This window comes from Gymnoscopelus braueri (assembly GCF_963280865.1).
Source record: "Gymnoscopelus braueri genome assembly, chromosome: 22".
NCBI lineage: Eukaryota > Metazoa > Chordata > Actinopteri > Myctophiformes > Myctophidae > Gymnoscopelus > Gymnoscopelus braueri.
In genome coordinates this window covers 11,990,583-12,011,519 of record NC_137624.1, presented here as the reverse complement: position 1 = coordinate 12,011,519, position 20,937 = coordinate 11,990,583, and positions in this window count along the sequence as shown.

Below are 20,937 nucleotides of genomic sequence, written 5' to 3'. Positions count from 1 at the left end.
ATCAAGTAGGGCATTAATTTACAAATAAACACATACAAAATATGGAGATAAGAGGTTTCTGCTCGACAGCAACGATATCCCATACTATGTACTTTATATATACTCTATACTTAGTAAACTTTACTTGAACGGGGTTGGCTCTGTACACGTTTTCTCCCCTCTACACCAAATCTCTTGGCCAAAAATTGCCATTGTGAATCTTCTATTTTAGGCGACTGTTCCCCCCAGAATAGTGATATGGGGTTCAAGTGGTTAATTATGCAGTTCACTTGTATTTTTTCAACTTTATCACACAATTAAAAGTCTAAAAGAGTGGGTGAAATTATTTTGAGCAAGCTCTCATTTGCATTTAGAATAGGGAAAGGAATAGAGAAAAAAGGAAAACACAACACAGAACAAGTCAAATAACAGGAAGGCTCAGTCAAATCACCAGGTGCATGATTAAAGAATTGCATTGGATTAACAGCACTATGGAAGGCATGCAAGAAATGCTTCTTAATCTTGTACAGGTGGAAAACAATTCCAGCAGATAGAAATAGCAGCAAGTATACCGTACAATCAGTTTAATATGCATGGTTAAAATAGCATGGTTAAAGAAATGAAAAACAGAGCGTCATGTATAAAATCACATCAAATAACAGCAGGGATAAAATCACGGTTTTATGTGCATAGTTAAAGTGGCAAGGTTAAAGAAAAACACAGCAATACAAAGCATCGGTGTTCTCCATCTCTTGTGCATGATATGATATACATATAATTAAAACATTTATAAATATATAATTCTTAACATTTCCTTGTCACATATCTTTATAAACGAATTGTAATGAACCCATACCACTCATGAATTAAATATATTACATACTTAAAATATAAAGCTCACATGTATATTTTAAGACATGGAAAAATTCCACATTCAAATCATTATAAAAAGACAATGTAAGTATGTTGTCTCTCATTTGCAGCCTGTTATTAGCATCCCTGTTATTAGCATCCCTCTGAGTATGAGTGGTGTTCTGAATGTTGGTCATTACTTGCAAGTGTGCGCGCGATCGTTTGTGTATATGCCTCCTGCTTTGAGTATCCCATCAGACTTGTGAAATTATAATTGAGCCCCTGTTAGTTGTGTGTGTGTACGTTTGGGCTAACGACACTTAAATGACAAAGTGTTCACTGCCATTATGAAATAATGATATTGAGCTCAAAACTCATTCAGAATACATATTTTCATCTGATCAGAGCTTATCCTCAAAATGAGTTTCCCATCATGTGTGACAGTTATGAACTAATGACAGTGAACCCATGACACAAACTCCCACTTGTGCAGAGATCATCCCATAATGGGTTCCCTGTTCCTGTATGTGCTAATGAGATTGAACTCAAGCCAGTCAGCTCAAAACACTAATGCAAAATGAAGTCATGGCATCTAATCACAGATTTCTGATGAGAAATTCTATCACTGCAGCTCCTAGTTCGCAAAAATGAACGTATTAACACTGGCTTGTCATTATTACACACCTCTGAGCCAAGGACGGAATGAAGAGTATAAACCTGCAAACCTTAAGTTTGAGCTAATCAACTCAATCTACTTCGGGTTGCGGTGGAGAGTGTCAGTGAGTTCAGGTTCCTTGGCACACACATTGATGATGACCTTAAGTGGGACACCCACAACAACTATGTGGTGAAAAGGGCGGTGCCTTCACCAGGTCAGGGTCAGCCCCGTATCCTGAGGTCCTTTTACAACAGAAGGCACTGCACTGTCAAATGCCGGTAGACAGACAGACAGACAGACAGACAGACAGACAGACAGACAGACAGACAGACAGACAGACAGCACTTAAATGATCCCCGTGGGTAAATTCTGGTGTCACAGTAGCACCTTGAAACACACAACAGATAAGAGTTAAAGTATAGAGCGATACAAGTAAGATTCCGAAACAAAAGAAAAATACTAACATAAAATTAAAATACAAGTAAATGTAAGATCTGACCTAGCCATCTGCAGTTGCATTAACCGCGTCCGCGTTAGCATAATGTATTAACTATTAATAGATATAAATATAGGCTTACGTTGAGTATAATGTACAATTTATCACCAGTAGGGCTAATATGTTACCGGCACTCTTATCCCTTGATCATATTGATGATCTTAGACAAGATTTTGTCCTTAACTTTTCAATAAAATCAATCCTAACACGACAGGATTATATACAAGTTTCTTTGATATACTGTAAGAGCACCTTCCCGATTCTGTCTAAATATTTGTGGGTTTCCATCTAGAATGCTGAGTGCCTAGTGAGAATTACCTTCTCCCAAAGTGCACTATCCTACCATCTGTCAATGGACAGTATGTATGCGTGTTAGAACCTAGCCTATTGATCGTCTTCTTCCACTTGGGAGCTTAAATGTCTTTGCATGAAAACTGCCATGGCATCAGCATTCAAACACTGTTTGTTTTCTAGCTAGCTCACAGGGGATTTCAAAGCTCAAATAGCCTCTCTGTGGGCCAGAAAAGTTTGTATTTTGTTAAGTTGTTTCTATTTAAGAAAGAGCCCAAAAAGCTGTATTATAATATTTAACTTGTAACATAACACATGGAACTCATCAGAAGTGCATACTCTGAGTCTGCCCTAGGTATAGACATTTTGAGGCTTCTTTGTATCAGCTCACCAAATGGCTACAGTTTCTATTCAGGCCTATTCCCTAGGATTTAATTTAATTGGTTTGCGAGACTAACTGCGTACACACACACACACACACACACACACACACACACACACACACACACACACACACACACACACACACACACACACACACACACACACACACACACACACACACACACACACACACACACACACACACACACACACACACACACACACACACTCAAAGACAGCTCTTCTAAATGGCTTGGTCTCTAGGTAGGAGCCTTGCTGTAAATGTAAAGCACAGCTCGCACGCACGCACACACGCACGCGCGCGCACGCACTTTCTGCTTAGCTCTTGACATTAAACATGCACGTTCGTGCGTCTCTCTCTCTCGCGCGCTCTCACTCACACACACACACACACACACACACACACACACACACACACACACACACACACACACACACACACACACACACACACACACACACACACACACACACACACACACACACACACACACACACACACACACACACACACACACACACACACAACCAGAGAGCTCTACCCTGTCGTACGCCCTGCTCTCCACCCACCCACTGTTCTCCACGGATGGCACTGATTGAGCCGGAGAGTCGGCTGAGTGACGCCTCACACCGAACATGGCCCAACGTCAGCTCGAGGCCTTACATGTACCTCTTCTCTGATTCATTCTCACTGCTGTTGCTGCTATGAAACCTTGAATTCGCTCTGGGGATCAATAACGTTTTATCTTATCTTATCTTATCTGTATCGTACATGTTACTGAGGAGATTATTATGGCAAGCTGTGTCTGAACAACAGACACCTCTGCCTTTCCAAAGATGGTCTCTCAGGCAATAATGTGCACTTTATGTGGAAACAACTGATCAAAATGTGGACATTTGCTGGATTTATACAGCACATGTGTCAGACCTAAACCCTACATAAATTACCACAGCATTATGCTTTATTAAATGTGTTTATGGCCTGACATGCTGAAGGGCCAACCCACTCAGAAGGGTTTTGGCAGTCCAACTGTGCTCTACTACTGGACTTGCTTACTGTAAGTCGCTTAGGATATATGAGCCTCTGCTCAATGCCTACATTGTAAATTGTACTGGAGTTCCTGGACATTAAGTTACTACCCCTGAGCAGTAATAACAAGACAAATACCCTACTTTTTAGCATCTGTGGGTTAGTTATACAATGATAATAGAGAAAGGGAACATCCAAAAAATATAGTGCTAAAAAATACCACAAGATCTGGAGCCATGGAGGTTTTACATTACAAGAAAAAAATCAACAAAACAATAAAATCGATTGACTTTAGTAACCCTCTTTTCAAGCTGTCTGGATGATAGCTGGAGTATTGTAAATACTAGATTTTTCTGTCCTTCCGTTCACAGTAGTCTGTATCTCTTCAGCTGTTGTTGTTGTGTTTTTTTTTACTAGTACATCAAGAGAAGACAGATTCTCTTCTGGCCTCCAAAGACAATTTAATAGAGGGTAGCCTAGAGTTCATGTACACCACATCCTCGTTCAGCATGTTAAAAGTACAGAGAAGACAAAAAACACATAATGAATGTGCATAAGTCAACACGTTAATGGAGAAGAAGGGCTTGCATTAAACACATAGTTCCCCATAAATAAATAAGTAGGAGTAATTTGGCAAAGATGGACTGCCCATATAGAAATACCCTATTTCTGAATGTGGAAATTGTTTGCAAATTTATAATAATTCCTGGTAAGAACCTCTTCCATCACTAACCCAGCGGGTTACTGCTTGTCTCTTTAAGTGGCTGGTTGACAGACGAGGTCATATCTAAATTAATATAGATGCATGTTAAGAGAGTACGTCCTATTTTCTACATTACCAAAGACACATAAAAGTTGTCAAGAACCTGTTCCAGGGCACCCTATTGTGTCTGGTATTGGGTCACTGACAGAACCCATCTCACACTTCATTGGTTTCATATTAAAGACTCAGTATTGAGATTACACTCCTATCTGAAGGATACATCCAATTATTTGAATAAGTTAAAGTCCATTGGAGACATCACAGGCACTGAGAGGCACAGCTATTTTATGTACCATGGCATGTATGTCTTAATAAAAATGTACCCCATGAAGAGGTTTTGAAGGCCCTCTGATATGATATGAGTTGAGAGAGAACCAGTCACCTCCAGCTGGCTTGGTGATGGATTCGGAACAAGAGGTTCCTGCCAAGAATTATTTTAGATTTTCAATGCCACAAGGCATGAGATTTTTAGGCTGATGTTTCAGGGCTTTGAGGTGGTGAAAAGAGATGGGGAAAGGGACCGCATATGGCTGATTTATACTTGGTTGTGCATGTGCATCATGTCTCACACTGAAAATTGCACATCTACAAGCTCACAACGCACCACAGCATGACGTATAGTGAGCTTATAGATCTGCTATTGTCAGTGCAAGACACTGCTACATAGCTATGAATAAATCACGAATTACTCTTTCAAAGGGTCTAAACGACTAAATGAATTGGTGTTGAATTGTTTCTTGTAATACAAAAACTCCATGGGTTCAGCTCGTGTTTTTTAGCTTCAAATTTTTCAATCTTGTATTTTCTATTCATATGTGCATGGTAATCAAATCTTTTTTTCATGTTGTGTTGTGTATATTATTATGACGATTATGATGTCATAGGGTTGCTCTCAGTATATCATGAATATTTGGAATATCTGACCAATTTTCCTTGTTCTTTCTTTCTATTTTTATTGTTCTTCCATGCCTGAAAACGAATGATAGAGCTTGTATGAAAAAAAAAAACGTTTTTTACACCATAAACCTGTAACGTGACAATAAAGTTGAAGTTGAAGTATTTGAATTCTGTGATCTGAAGGCTGCGACTGAATATCAATGTTAATCGGTTTAAATGCTGACAAAAACATGTGTGTTCCTGCTGTTATGCATCAAAAGAAACATTTAAAGTTATTTTGTGAGAGCGGATGTTCTCCTTTTTGATTGGGCCCAATCCCAATCCCCCCCACCCCCTTCGCCGTACCCTGCCCTCAGAATCTGAGCGTTTTATACAATGAGTCATGACAACCAGTGAGTCACCTGTTGGATTTGAATACAGGCATTTCTGGCTCTGGCTGAGTTTCTCTCTTTCCAGTCGAATGAAGCTGCCAATCAATTTATAATTCTTTCCCCATCATTTCCCTGAGCACACATCGGAAGCAAATACACTGTATCACACAATCACAAAATATCACATACGCATGCACACTTTCACGCATGAATGCGCGCGCGATTTTTTTGCGGTTCTGGGCGGATATTTCCAAGTTTTGGGTGGTTATTTGCGGTTATTTCTTTTTATAACTCTTAATAAATGTGATTGTGCCGCTCTTCCACCTTCAAGCAGCTCACAGCAGCAGCCAGCAGCCCTCCCTTCCAGGCAGCGGCCGCGGGGTCCTAGTGCCGGCCTCATTTGAGGCTTTTTTTTCCTCCTCTTTTTCCCCGTGGCCTCGCGGCCCAAATACCGGTTCGCGGCCCACGCGAGGCCGCTCCGCGGCCCGCGGGGGACGAGTCCCCCCCGTCCCCCCCGTCTCCTACGTAGATATGTCATAGACATCCAACTCGGGTAGTGGGGGCAGCAGTTACAGCAGTTACAGCAGAGAACTCCAATCTTCCCTTTTCTGGGCAATTGAAATAGCCATTTCAATCAGAGATATACAGCCACAGAAAGTTAATGTCTTGGTGTGTGCGTTTGTTTGTGTATTCGCAATACAAAAATTGCTATCTAAAAATAGAGTGAAAAGAGAAAACAAACCAATCAGCATTCATAAACGAGGGCTTCTGTGTGGAAATAGATCATCACAGACAGACAGCGAGCGATTAGAGACAGAAAGGCTTACACAGAGAGCCCCATAGAGAATTCCTCCTAACAGATGGCAATGTGTCTCTCAGTGTGAGACGAAGTCAGAAAGTCAATAAGACGTTCAGTCAGGCAAACAGTGAGACCCTGAGTCTGACAGGTCCCCAGAGGGGGCTACTGGTTGACCACACAGTAAAATCCTCAGTGTCAATTTGAGAGTGTGCAAATGTTACCCTTACGAGTGCATTTACACATGACTAAATGAACCCTTTTACCGTGTGCAGACTGTGCACCCATTTTCCGCCAAGGCGGTTTTGCATCCGGTCCAGAGCCAATGCTTAATCTCAATCTAGCTCTAGAGTAGCACCAACACTTTGCTGGCCTATAGAACCAAGACCCACTTACGACAGGGGCTGGATTATCGTGACCAACGAAGTGCAGCACGTGCCTGTACTTGTGTACTTGTGAGCTTGAGATACAGAGAGTTAAGGTGAGGAATCAACAGTGTATTCTTAGAAATTTTGCGTAATGCCTAATTGCCTATTTTGGGGAAATTGGAAGACACGAAATGAAGGATCAAGTACTACGAGCTATGTTATAGTATGTGCCAAAACAAGCAGCGGTCATCAGGTGTTGAGATCTATAGATGTAGCCTATCGTATAGATATAAAAAAACAAAATTAACCAGCTGTAGTTTAAGCCTTTCTGCAATTCTATAATATAGGGTCTGCATGCCAATAGCGAATCAACAGTAGCCATATCGGTGACAGGTTTAAAGTTAATGCTCAATAATTAAGCTGTAACTACCTCTTAGTTCTGAAAGTACTCCTACTGTACATAACCATATAGCAGGGGTGGGCAACATTTTGGGCACATGCTCACTTAGTCATTTTCGGCTGGCGTGATCACCCAGTGCCATATAGTGAAAAACATAGAATACAGTAGCATAGAATATGCTCAATAGCCCATTCTGATCATCTGGAAGCCACCCCTGCCATAATGGCTTTGTATCCTTTTTTTAATTTGTATTGTTTTACTGGAGATGTATAGAGACGTAGACATGCAGTGACATAATGACATGGCTTTCTAGCCTGTGGAAAAGCAAACCAGTTCTTAGAAGGTTTTCATGTTGAACCAACTGTGAATGGCGCTATAGCACCAGCCCAGAGCCAGAACTAGGTTCATGTTGTTGGAAACGGGCTGATTTCATAGCATTTAAAGCCAACCAGAGCAGCATGGTGCTGACATTTAATGATCCATTACCTCATATGTCCTCCTGACAGCTCACTCTTTAGATCTCAGCAAATGAAGTAGTGGCAGCAGCTTGTAATATTTTAGCAGCATTTGTTAGCTGGGAGATTTTCAACTCTCCTCTGTATTCCCTCAAGCAGATCCTCAATGAATTTGCTCTTGATGAACAGCATTACTAAACTGGCCTGCCAGGGAGAAGGATTGTACAATCCTGGTCTCGCGCACTCACGCACGCACGCACGCGCGCGGGCACACACACACACACACACACACACACACACACACACACACACACACACACACACACACACACACACACACACACACACACACACACACACACACACACACACACACACACACACACACACACACAGAGAGAGAGAGAGAAAGAGAGGCGGTTTCGAAAACTGCATCCCCTCTAAACTAATGCATGACTGGAGGCTTTGGTCAGGTTGGGTATACTTGTCTAACAGTCTGTAGTCATTAATTCAAGGATATCAGCACTACGGGAGAAGCAGCAGGGCCTGCAGTGATTTGTCATCACTGCAGACACTGTTGCAAACACTGCTCAAAGTTTCTGCCTGTGTGTTCAGACAGATGATGAGAAACCTAGAAAACATTATAGTCTCGGATACAGAACCAGAACAAATACAAAAATTGCCTTCCAGAATCTGGATAACAGTCTTTTCATATGGGGCAGTTGCACTGATGAACATAAAATGCATACGGCACACACACACACACACACACACACACACACACACACACACACACACACACACACACACACACACACACACACACACACACACACACACACACACACACACACACACACACACACACACACACACACACACACACACAGTGTTTGTTTGTTGTACATGTCATGACCTTGACATGTTCATATAATGGTGTGATAATGGTCTAATGAAGCACTTTACCACATAGAAAATGACTAAACAATAGGCATTCAACTCAATCAACTGTGGGCCAAGCATGAGTGGATAAATTCAATTGCTTCTTCTTTTGGGTGAAGAAGTTGCATTTGACATAATATCCTCATCCATTCTCAGCCGTCTGCCCATTTGGCCTTTCTGTCCCTTTGCTGTGCCGGAGCCATGGCAAAATGACTATGCAGAAATGTCAAGCAGGTGTATAACAACTGAAATACATTTTACATGCTGATGCTGGCCAGGATGTACTGTAGCAGAATGGGGATTGGAATCATGAATAATTCTGCAGTAACGGTGCTCAAAAATGATATGAAAAAAGTTAATCTATCGTTCAATTTTCTGCATTTTCCAAAGTGAAATAACCACAATGATTATGGGTGCAGACATTGAAATACACATTATAGCGTTAGGGAAATTAGTTGCAGTTGGTATTGCATGCTGACGGCTTGCTGGCTGGAGCCATGGGGAAAAAAGAGTGTTTGTGAGTGAAATGAATTTATCAGATGGGCTCTTCAATCACATATGTTTTATTCATATGTCCCACAACACCTCTAGACAATTCAACCATGCACAACCATTATCTGAACTACCTTACCTATAACCCTGCATGTTGCACCATCACTTTGGCTTCGCCTACTTTTAGTCAACAGTGACGGGCTAATGGAAGAGCAGACAAGGTTATAGCTTTAAACTGCATTCACAACTAATGATTTTTACTAGTCGACTCATTTGACCAAGTAGTAGTCGACTAGTCGACTAGTCGAAATTTACATTTACTTTTTTTTTTTTTTTTAGGGGGGGGGCATTGTTTTAATGCCATCCTACTACTATATTACTATTATTATTATTATCCTCCTAATAAAGTCAGGAGGATAATAATGATAATAGTAAGATGGGCCATTACTATGGCATTAAAACAAAAAAAACAAAAAAAAAGGGGGGGGGGGGGGGGGTTTCAACTTCTTTTTTTCAAATTCGACTAGTACCAACAAAGTCGACTAGTGGTTATACTAGTCGACTAGTCGACTAGTTGGTGAAAGCCCTACTATTAGTTATTTTTACCAGGTTGCCAAACCTGGTCTAACAAGAGGCAGACCTACTACTCATCATTCGACACCTTACAGATTTGCATTCGACAGATTCATTTGCATTCGACAGATTTGCGTCATTGGCTGTCCTTTAAGCCAATGGGGATATTTCCCCATTTTCCCATACTCTGCACGGGGCGGCCTCGTCCTCCCAAGCTATGGGACTAGACACGCCTCTCGCCTCTATGCCTAGTACTACACACGCCTGCTGTCGGATGCGCGCTTATACAGTACTTGAGTAAATGTACTTAGTTACTTTACACCTCTGTGTGTGTTGTAGTGCGCGCGCGGGGGGGGGGGCTGTGGACAAATAGATATTAATCTAACGGCGTTCTTCTATTTCGACCGACTGTGTTGTTGACGGACAATGGATGCACGCTTATACAGTACTTGAGTAAATGTACTTAGTTACTTTACACCTCCTCTGTGTTGTATGCAGACAGACAGAACATTTACTTTTCGCCGACTTCACAATCGCCCGTCCACGCAGTGAAGGGGGTTCCCTGCCACAAAATAGATGGGGGGGGGGGGGGGCCTGTTGACAAATACATATTAATCTGGGTGTCACATGATCATTTGAGTGCACGTATCTCCTTCGAAACTGCCGTACTTTCTCCTAACCCAGCTAAGTCTAGTGATGGTGGGGAGGGAGCCTGGCTGTGTTGTTGACGGACAACAGATGCACGATTTTATGCGAAACAACTAAAACACAACCTGGCGCAACAGTTGCGTGCATTAGCGCAGATGAGGACAAAGGAAACGTATGAAAAGGCTACTACAGCAGGCTACAGTCAAGTTGGACTGAATGACTGAAACGGCTATGCCGTCGGTTTCAATCACCGTCACACAGAGTACTCACAGCTCACACGCGCATACTGAAATACTCTGAAAACAGCCGATCCTACAAGCTCACAATCATTGTACAGTACTGGAGTAAATGTATTGTACTTAGTACTTTACCTCTTAACAGACGAGCATACGTGTTGAGGCTCCGAAAATCTGTACGAGCCACAACTCTGCGACCGTTTCACTATCTCTCAGCCCTACAAACGGTCGCCCCTGATCGCAACGACGGTCTGGTGAGCGATCAACCGCTACACGTTCTAACCTCGAGCCCCTTACTCAACGGTCCTCCGATCTGGATGAGTGAGTGCTGCTCTGCCCTTCAGTGCATATTTGCATGCACATAATGATATTGTTGTTGTGGTTAAGTTGAAATAATAGTTGCACAACTTGTAACAATAGTGCTGTATCATTAATTTGTTGCAGTAATCAATTTCATTATAATATACGTATAATGAATGACAGACTAGATAATAATATATATATTATATATATATATATATAATATATATATATATATATATATATATTATATATATATATATTATATATATATATATATATATATATATATATATATATATATATATATATATATGAGTTATTTTGGTTGCATTGGAATGGCTGAGATTTCATTTTAAAGACACTTTCACATTTTGTGCTGCAGATTGGGGCAAAAAAAGCCTGCCGCAACCTGGTATATTATGACTTTGTCATTTCTTGTTTTCTGCTAATCTAGTTGTAGCAATGCAGCCATACAGCATACTCCCATCTAAATCATTAGATGGATTTTACATATTTTGATTACAGAGTGTAATTTATTTTTAGCCAAAGTGGTTGCTGTTACACTGAATGTATAGGCTACTATATTCCTCATAACTCATTTGTTTGTGTAATTTTTAATTGTAAGCACACTAGTGTACTCACCCATTCTTGAGAATTGGGACAAATCATGTCCTACAAAAACATTTTAAATTATTATTTATTAACAAACTAATAAAAACAAGTATTTATATATGAATTACATAGATGTATACAATGTTTTGGTCTGGTTTCCTTTTTTTTTTTTTTTTTACATCTAAACTTGCACTATGCCAGAACCATTGGCTCAGACAAGGATTCACAACTTCAGTTTTTTTTGTTTGTTAAAAGCATTAACAATCATAATTTTTTTGTATGTGTTTTTATGTAAACGTTTTTGCCCTTTAAAGTTGTGTCCGAGATCGTTGTCAACTCCGTCAGATTACTACAAAAACAAAAATGTAATCAGGCATAAACAGGTTTAGCTATATCCTAAGGTCCCCTGTCTCACTTCCCGGTTTAAAAAAAGGCTGTGGAAGCTCTGGTAAGCTTTCTATTTATGTCAACTCCGTCCGTCCTTCTAAATCCAAACTAAATTAAAAATAAATCTATAAGCATTAATAGAACTCTAAGCAACTTTGAAAACTACGACAAAAACATAGCATTTTGTCAACTCAGTCAGACTCCGTCAGATGTCAACTCCGTCAGATATGCCATCTTATGGAGTTGACATCTTAAAAATAACTTGTGGGAGGTTGGCCCATTACATGGTTTAATAGTCAACACTTTGATCTTTTAAAATGTATTTTCCCGGCATAATTGAAGAAAACATGAAAAGATAAATAAAGATAAAGGTTTTGTCCCAATTCTGCAGAATGGGTGATAAAATATGTAACAACAATCACATTAAAGAATTTTATAATATGTGGTCACTTTTTTACAATACTGTTGTGCTGCAGTCGTAAATCAGCACACCAAATATCTAACATGACCTTGACCTTTTCTCACCTCTCCAAATATTTAAATGTGTTTTTCTTTAATGAGATACTTGTGATAAAGCTCAAACTAGACAATTCTTCAAAGATCCATGGATCAAATGATATCCCACTTCTGTTGTTTCAGATGTCAGGCAGCTGTTTTTCTTGAAGAATGGATCCCCATTAGCTACTACCTTAGCAGCTGCTCTTCCTGGGGTCCACACAGACCCAATGCAAGTTACAGCAGACCTTGTTTTAATACTTTAAAATTTGCTTTTAATCATGCCTTAATAAAAAATTCACACGATTGGAAGCTCCTTTCTTGGCTATATAACATGCGGATGTCAGAAAAGCAACACGTTTCGAGCTTATCGCTCATTGCTGTGTGCGTAAAGCACATTGAATTGCCTTTGAGTATTGCATCCTCCTATATCCTCCTATAATTTGACTAACCTCTGTGGTGGTGTCGTGGTGTCTTGGTGGTGTCGTGGTGTCTTGGTAACTTGCCAGGTTTCGCGCGAGAAACAAGCAGCAAGGTCTTTGAAACAAGGCCAAACGAAACTTACCCTACAAGCAACAAGGTCTATGAAAAGAAGGCCAAACGAAGCGCCTTCACACATATACCTTGCCTCTTGGAAAACAGCCGATCTACAAGCTCACAACGCGTCCCCCACACCCACCTGCACTTTCACAACCAACGCCAAAACACACTACCACCAATATGACCCCTAAACCGCTACAATAGGCAAATAGGCCAACATCAACAGCCTGCTTCCACATAGCACATCTCGCCAGAACTTTCATAGCCATGGAGCCACATTGTCCACTTCTGCATCGTGGCTCCGTGGTGTGTGTGTGGGTGGGGGGGAGATGATCGCACCACAAAACTTGGGTCCGCGGCCGTGTATGCGTGGACACGCACGTGCGCATGCACGTTGGGGAGGCACGTGTCACAATGTACATTATTTGTGTTTGCGCGACGCCCGTGTGTGTGTTCGCGACGGGCCACGGGCCGCATGAGGATGTACCGTGGTGTGTGTGTGTGTGTGTGTGTGTGTGTGTGTGTGTGTGTGTGTGTGTGTGTGTGTGTTTGTTTGTGCGCGCTCGCGACGGCTCGCGCGTGTGTGTGTTGGCGACGGCCGACGGGGAACGGCTCCGCCTGTTAGATCTTTATATGCGCGGGTGTTTGTGTGTGTTCTGTTCCTCCACGACGGGATGTGCGTGTGTGTGTACACACTACACCATTGGTTCTCAAAGTGGGGTCCGGGGACCCCCAGGGGTCCTTGAGGGAGTTCCAGGGGGTCCCCAGCTAAATGATAGATTAGGCACCAAATGGACCCTTATGGGTTTGTAACTCTGAGAGTGTACAAATGGAACCAAATGGACTCTAACGGGTCCATTTGGTTCCATTTGTACACTCTCAGAGTTAAATTAACATACATTTTACAATATAAACTGGGGATAGAAATGCCATTAAATGGGGGTCCGTAGCCCTAATGCATGTCAAACTGGGGGTCCTTGAAATTAAAATGGTTGAGATTCACTGCTAGAGCCGTAAAAAAATCTTCTCTTATGGGGGTCCCTGGCATATCTTTTCAAATGGGGGTCCGCGGGCTAACAAGTGTCAATTTGGGGGTCCTTGCCATGAAAAAGTTTGAGAACCACTGCACTACACAGTACAAACTCACTATCGATCCCTGATAAACTGTCTGTTCTCAGCGCATAAGCCAAACTGCACACTTTGGGTGCTCATCCCCTACGGGTATGGTCTAGTGTGATATAATTACCCTAGCCAAATTATTGGCTTAGGAATGCAACAAAAACACAAAAATATTCATGAATTCAAGTCTCAATGGGGTGACTAATCGATAGATTTTGGGGATGAACTATCCCTTTAAGGAGAACATAAAGAATTCAATAAAGTTTAAAAAAAGATTAAAAAAAAGAATAATAAAGGGAATAAAGGTCAAAGTGAAGTCGTAGTTTACATTCCCTACTCGGCCAAGCTGCACACGCTCAGCAATAAACTTGTCTTCATCAGCATTATCTTGTGTAAATGTGTGTACATTATCCGGGCATTCAGCCTTGCTTGAGGTTATCTAACTGATGGCTGGTGTATCTAATGCAGCTGTAGCAGAGGGTGGATAGGGAGAGCAGTGACGAATGCTGGCCGACAATTTGTTCATCACATACCCACAGCGGATAGGACCACCACCTGATACTGTATAACAACCTGAGATGCTTTATTTGGGTGGGTGGGTGGGTGGATGGATGGATACATAACAGAAAAATAAGATGATTATAAGATGAAGCATAATAATTGTATACCGGTAGATAGAAGAAGTTCACTAAAAGAACAATATAAAATGATATAATAATATAGACTATTGCCTCAGCTACATACTACCCCCTGAACTTCTCAAAACTTTCCCAACATGGACTAGTAGCTGAATTCTGAGTAACACTAACATAAACTGTCATCTGACTTGACATACATCTTACTGTGCAAAATATCTGTTTCCGAACCCACAGGAATAGGAACAAATCGAAGCTGGCCAAATCTGTTCACTAGCTGAAAAGGTCTGCCTTAAACACAACCTCAATTTGATGATCAAATGAATGTTACTCTTTACTTTAAACTGAGTCTGACTAAAGTGACAAAAGTGAGTGTAGTTAACTAATAATCAACAACCTATCATAACTTATCTATAGTGCAATAAAATGCAATAGCTACGTTAACTTTAAACTGAGGAAACTCCTGCTGACACCACAACTGAATACTCTACTACAAAATTTAGCAAGCTTGCAAAACGTTTTGCTTGTTTGTGTGTTTTTCTGCATCATGTTTTGAATCAACGTGTTTACCAGCCATACCACCCTGCCCACTGCAGTTTTGATTCGACCCACAGTAATCTGTCAGTCACTGGCAGGGCTCATACCAGCACTATTAGACAGACGGATCACCCAATGTGTCTGCTGTGGAGGGCCATCGCAGGGACAGACCCTGTCCAAACAGCACCTGGCCCACTGGGTAGTTGATGCTGTAATCTTGGCCTGTGCAGTGCAGACATATCCCCTCCCACTGGTTTGGATGCCCACTCCACCGGAGGCATGGTTTCTGTCGGGGTCTCTTTTGGATGATATTTGTGCAGCAGCAAGCTGGACTTCATCCCTACCCTAACCTAAGGTTTTACCGGCTAAATGTAGCCTCATTCGTGGCTACGGTTTGATTGATTGATTTAATACTTTGTTGGGGATTTTTAAAGGTACAGGCAGTACGAGTTAAAAAACATGCCAAACGCATGACACAAGCCAGAGGCATTGTTTCAACTGTGGTCCATTTGAAATTCAACACTCAAACAACTGGACAAAACAACAGTGCAACAAAAACAACTAATATAGAAAATTAAAACAGATAAAATATATATAATATAATATAAAATACAGATTCAATTCATGATAATGATATAAAAGGAGGTGGGGGGCCCAGGATATGACACATGGAGGATGTCACTCACAGAGAGTGAGACGTTTACAACCCTGGGGGGAGGCCAGCCAGGGAACGAATTTAGCTAAGTCCAATTTGAAGGTTCATGGAGCCCTGTATGCTTTTAGGTCAGCCTTAAACCTTGCTGGGGAAGTTAAAACTTTCAGGGCTGTTGTTAGAGCATTCCATTGTGTTGGGGCTGAAACTGCAGGACAATGCAACAGATGTGGTTCGACTAACTAGTCGAAATGTTCACACACATTCACACAAGGCCCCCAATATCCCATTGTCTGCAATTGGTGTAAAATGACACATGATTTCTGCATTACCTGGTAGTGGGGAAGCATCTCCTCCGATTCACTTCCTCACATCAACAGATTCTTGTTTCTCGGCCAATTACACAGTGAATCAATTTGAGGCTCAGTGTGAGAGTTTTCTTAGTTTTTTGTTGTTGTTGGCAACTGTTTTGAAAACTCTTGTTTCCAGCTTGCTCCATTGATGTTCATACGTGCAACAGGTGTGAAACTTAAGGCACATTGGGTAATGGATGTTTGTATGCTATGCGCCACTGTGTTTAACTTCAGTTTGAATCTGGGCAATTTATCATTCCTTTCAGATGCTTTAGGCAAATTTGCTGTTGAAGCGCTTTGATTCGTTCTTTTAAAAAAAAGAACTTAAATAACCAGCACCCTTGCATATAGGTGTTTCTTGGTATTCAGGGGCATAGTGTAGCCCCATGTTGATGGCATCATTCATTCAAAAACTGTAAGGAGTGGGTCTGTGATGCCACTCATACACAGAGGAGTAGGTCCAAATACAATTTACAATTTAGAATGTAGGCATTTTAACCAGTCATATTTGTGCTTTATTGCATTGTTGTCCTGATGCCAATGACAAAAAATATGATCAGACGTCCGCTGCTTGATTTGCTTTGAAATGATACTTTGTCATATAACTGGTTATCTACTTGTCAAGATAAAAACGCAATGCAAAACAAAAGAAAACATTTTAAACTAGAAAAAGTGCTCCTCGGAGCACAGGTCTCCGCCAGGTCAGGTAGGCTATTGTGGCCTCCTGGTGGCGCTATAATAGGCCAACGTGAAAAGGGTGCCATTTGTTCTTAGGCCTTGCACGACAATCGGACACTGACTGCATTCATGATTTGAGGCTTTTGTTAAAAACATGTGTTTCGCTAAATTAGACCTGTTGGTGGCGCTATAACAGGCCAATGTTAAAAGGGTGGCATTTGTTCCTCAACATAGTGTGAATGTGCGTGCAAAGTTTGAGCGCAATTGGACGGTGCGTTCATGATTTGCGGAATTGTGTTCAAAACAAGCCAATAATGCAAAATTTAGATGTCAATCTTAGCCAATCAGTATGGAATATGAAAAATCAAACACATCCGTCGTGATCACATATAGATATCATGTGTACCGATTTGCGTGAAATTTGGATAAAATTGGAAGGAGTAGTATAAAATAATGTGTTTTACATAAGTCGGCCTCCTGGTGGCGCTATAAAAGGCAGATGTGAAAAATGACCTCTAAGGAGTGTGCATACAAAGTTTTACACAGATCGGTGCAATTATAGGTAAAAACACGAATCGGCCTGTTATAGCGCCACCATGAGGCTGATTTGAAAATGTTCAAATGGTAGTTCTTCCTCGGCCTAATGGGAATGTGCGTGAAAAATTTCACGGAAATTGCATGCTGTTTTCATGATTTGAGGCATTTTGTTCAAAACGGAGCACTCCTGCAAACTTTGGAAGACATTTTTAGCCAATCAGGATGGAATATGAGAAATCTGAAAGACCTGTTTCGTTTAATGACTATAGAGATACTGTGTACCAATTTGAGTGATTTTTGGACAAAATCTGAAGGAGTACTGTCAAAAAATATGTTTTGCACAAATCGGCCTCCTGGTGGCGCTATAAAAGGCTCATGAGAAAAATTTGGGGCAAAGGTTCTGAATTGGCATCCAGGGAGTGTGTGTGCACAGTTTCGCTGCGATCAAGACAACGGTGCCGGAAATTAGCTGGTCACCGACGGACGGACGGACGGACGGACGGACGGACGGACGGACGGACGGACGGACGGACGGACGGACGGACGGACGGACGGACAGGGGGAAAAACATACTCTCTCACCATGCCTTTCGGCCTGGCGGAGACAATAAAAGAAAACATGCCGCTCACCCCAAAACATATTTTGATGTGAAGAATGTGTTTTTTAGCGAGCGACTCTGTTGTATGACGATGTATAAATTAGCCTTTAGAAACTGGCAGATAGAACAAAGACAGGAATCTGATAACAGTGGCAATTCAGTATTATAGCTGTGGTAGTACTGTGTTTCCATTGACACAGCGGAATAATTTAATAACTGAGAAACAGATTAACATGCCAAAGCTTGAGGAGCCTATTTCCTCACTTTATAATATCCCCTATCAGATTAGTCTAGATTGCATGGCATTATTACAGTACTGATGAAGTATAAACAGTGAGTGTATTTACCCAAACTACTAGAATCCCAGAAAATGTGATGGAGCTGGTGAATGTGTATATCAAATACATTTAGTCTAGGAACAAAATCTGAGAAATTACAATAAATGTAAATCTGACACTGAATAATACAACTTTTCCTCTTCCCTTAATTGATACTGATGAATTTGTAAGAGAAAGGGAGATAAAGTGGGAATTGATTTAGCTTGCATTAATGATATTTTAGTTTTTACAGATTCAGGAAGAGGTGGAAAATATTGGATTCATTGAAGAGAATACTAATGTCTATACACGTTTGTTTCGTGCCTATTTATTGGATTTTCTCTCACTGTGTGTGTGCGTGCGTGCGTGCGTGCGTGAGAGAGAGAGAGAGAGAGAGAGAGAGAGAGAGAGAGAGAGGGGGGGGGCGTGTGTGAGGGTATGTTAGTGGTTGACGGTTTTAAGCCATCTCCAGACCAATCTGAGTCGGCCCGATTTTGGGCCGAATTGGCTTCGGGAAGCGTCGGCCAGTCGGTTAGGGGTCCGTCGGGGGGTCCGTCGGGACCTTTTCGGCCGACCCAGAGCCGACCGAACATGTTCAGCTTTTTAGCCGACTGGTAGCGCAGTGGCAGTGACAACAGAGGGCTGTCGGTGTTGCCAGATTATGTGAGAGAAACAAGCGACCATGTCTATGAAAACCTACATTCACTGTTTCTTGTTGTTGCTCCCAGAGAGAGAGAGATTGATTGATTTGCCCTACTTTTGCGCTGTGGTGATTGGGAGCAGGTGTGTAAATTTGTCCAGTGACGGAGTCACATGCATCCGTGTTTATGTATAAATATGTAATGCGCAAGTATGTAAACATGTCCTTCTGAGTGGGAGTTCAAGCATTGCATGAATAGGCTCGTAAAGCAGGGAGATAGTGACAGAGGAAGAGTGGTAGAGAGAGAGAGAGAGAGAGAGAGAGAGAGAGAGAGAGAGAGAGAGAGAGAGAGAGAGAGAGAGAGAGAGAGAGAGGTAAAAAGCGGCAGAGAGAGAAGGAAAGGGAGAGAAAAAAGGGAGAGTGAAAGATTGAGAGAGAAAGAGCGAGCGAGAGATTGAGGAGACGGAAAGAGGGAGAGAGAACGAGCAATTAAGTGAATTGCTTTCACCTGCTGCTGCTGCTGCTGTGCGGAGTGTGCTACAGGGCATATCTCCGCCAAGCCAGGGTGACCTACCCAGGCTCATGAAATTCATATTCAGGCATAGTAGCCAATTAGAATGAAATCTTCAAAAACGGACTCATATACTGATACAGAACCATATATTGGCTATATATTATGGCTGTCGGGTGGAAATCTTGTATGTTCCTTTTTTATTATTATTTAAAAACAATTTAAAATCGTGAAAATAGCCAATCTACAAGCAGTAATTATTAATAATTAAGAAATACTATATTTTAAAGAGTGAAAAATCAACTAAAGTCATTATTAGTGCAAGTTCATTCACATTTCATTTGAATGAAAATAACTTGTGGGTAAAATACATTCTGTGAATCTAATGTGATTAATGTGACCCCTACTTCAGTCAGTGAAGTCCAGGGCTGAATGTGACATATTGAGACCTATATAACTAAATATTGGTCATTTGCCAACACATTATTTTGTGAAATAAATGGGTAATATTTCACAGATAGTTATACTATTCTTATAATATATTAAAATACAATCATCCTTAACCTTCAAGTTAAATGCATTATATTTCCGTGGACTTAAAAATCATTTTTGGACTTAAAAATCGTTATTATTTTTTTGGATGGCCTTCCTGCCCTGGCAGGAAGGCCGGGCAGGGCCTTTGTGCCCTCCAAAAAATTACAACACCAAAGGCCAAGTGGCCTTGCCCCTAAAATGACGAAATTCCAGGCTTGAATGCAATAGATGTACTCTGAGTCTGTTACAAGTAAAAGTCCGGAATTCAACATTTACTTGAGTAAAAGTACTAAAGTATTGGTATAAAAATGTACTTAAAGTACCAAAAGTAAAAGTACAAAAATGTTTGAAAATAGCAGATCTACAAGCTCAGAACGCGTGCATCGCAACACGTTGTGAGCTTGTAGATCTGCTATTTTCAAATAGCTTATAGGTACAAAATAGGGCTAAAGTGGTTAATGTATGTTTCATAATGATTTATATCTGCAAAGTAACTAGTAACTAAACATTTCAAATAATTGTTGTGGAGTACAAGTATAGACAATTGGAAATACTCCAGTAAAGTAAAAGTACCTCAAAATTGTACTTAAGTACAGTACTTGAGTAAATGTACTAGTTACTTTACACCACTGCACGTCAGTGAAGAAAAAACGCTGGGAACATCCCTAAGTGGCTTTGCAGGGAAACAAGCCCAAAGTCGCTTATAATAAGCAGACCTGGCAACGCTGGCACGCTAAAAGTCAAATTAGCACATGAATGGCCAGTCGGCTGACAGACTTAAATGGTAACTTTTGCCAACCGAATACCAGTCTGTTGCAGTCTGGAGTAGTCTGCAAT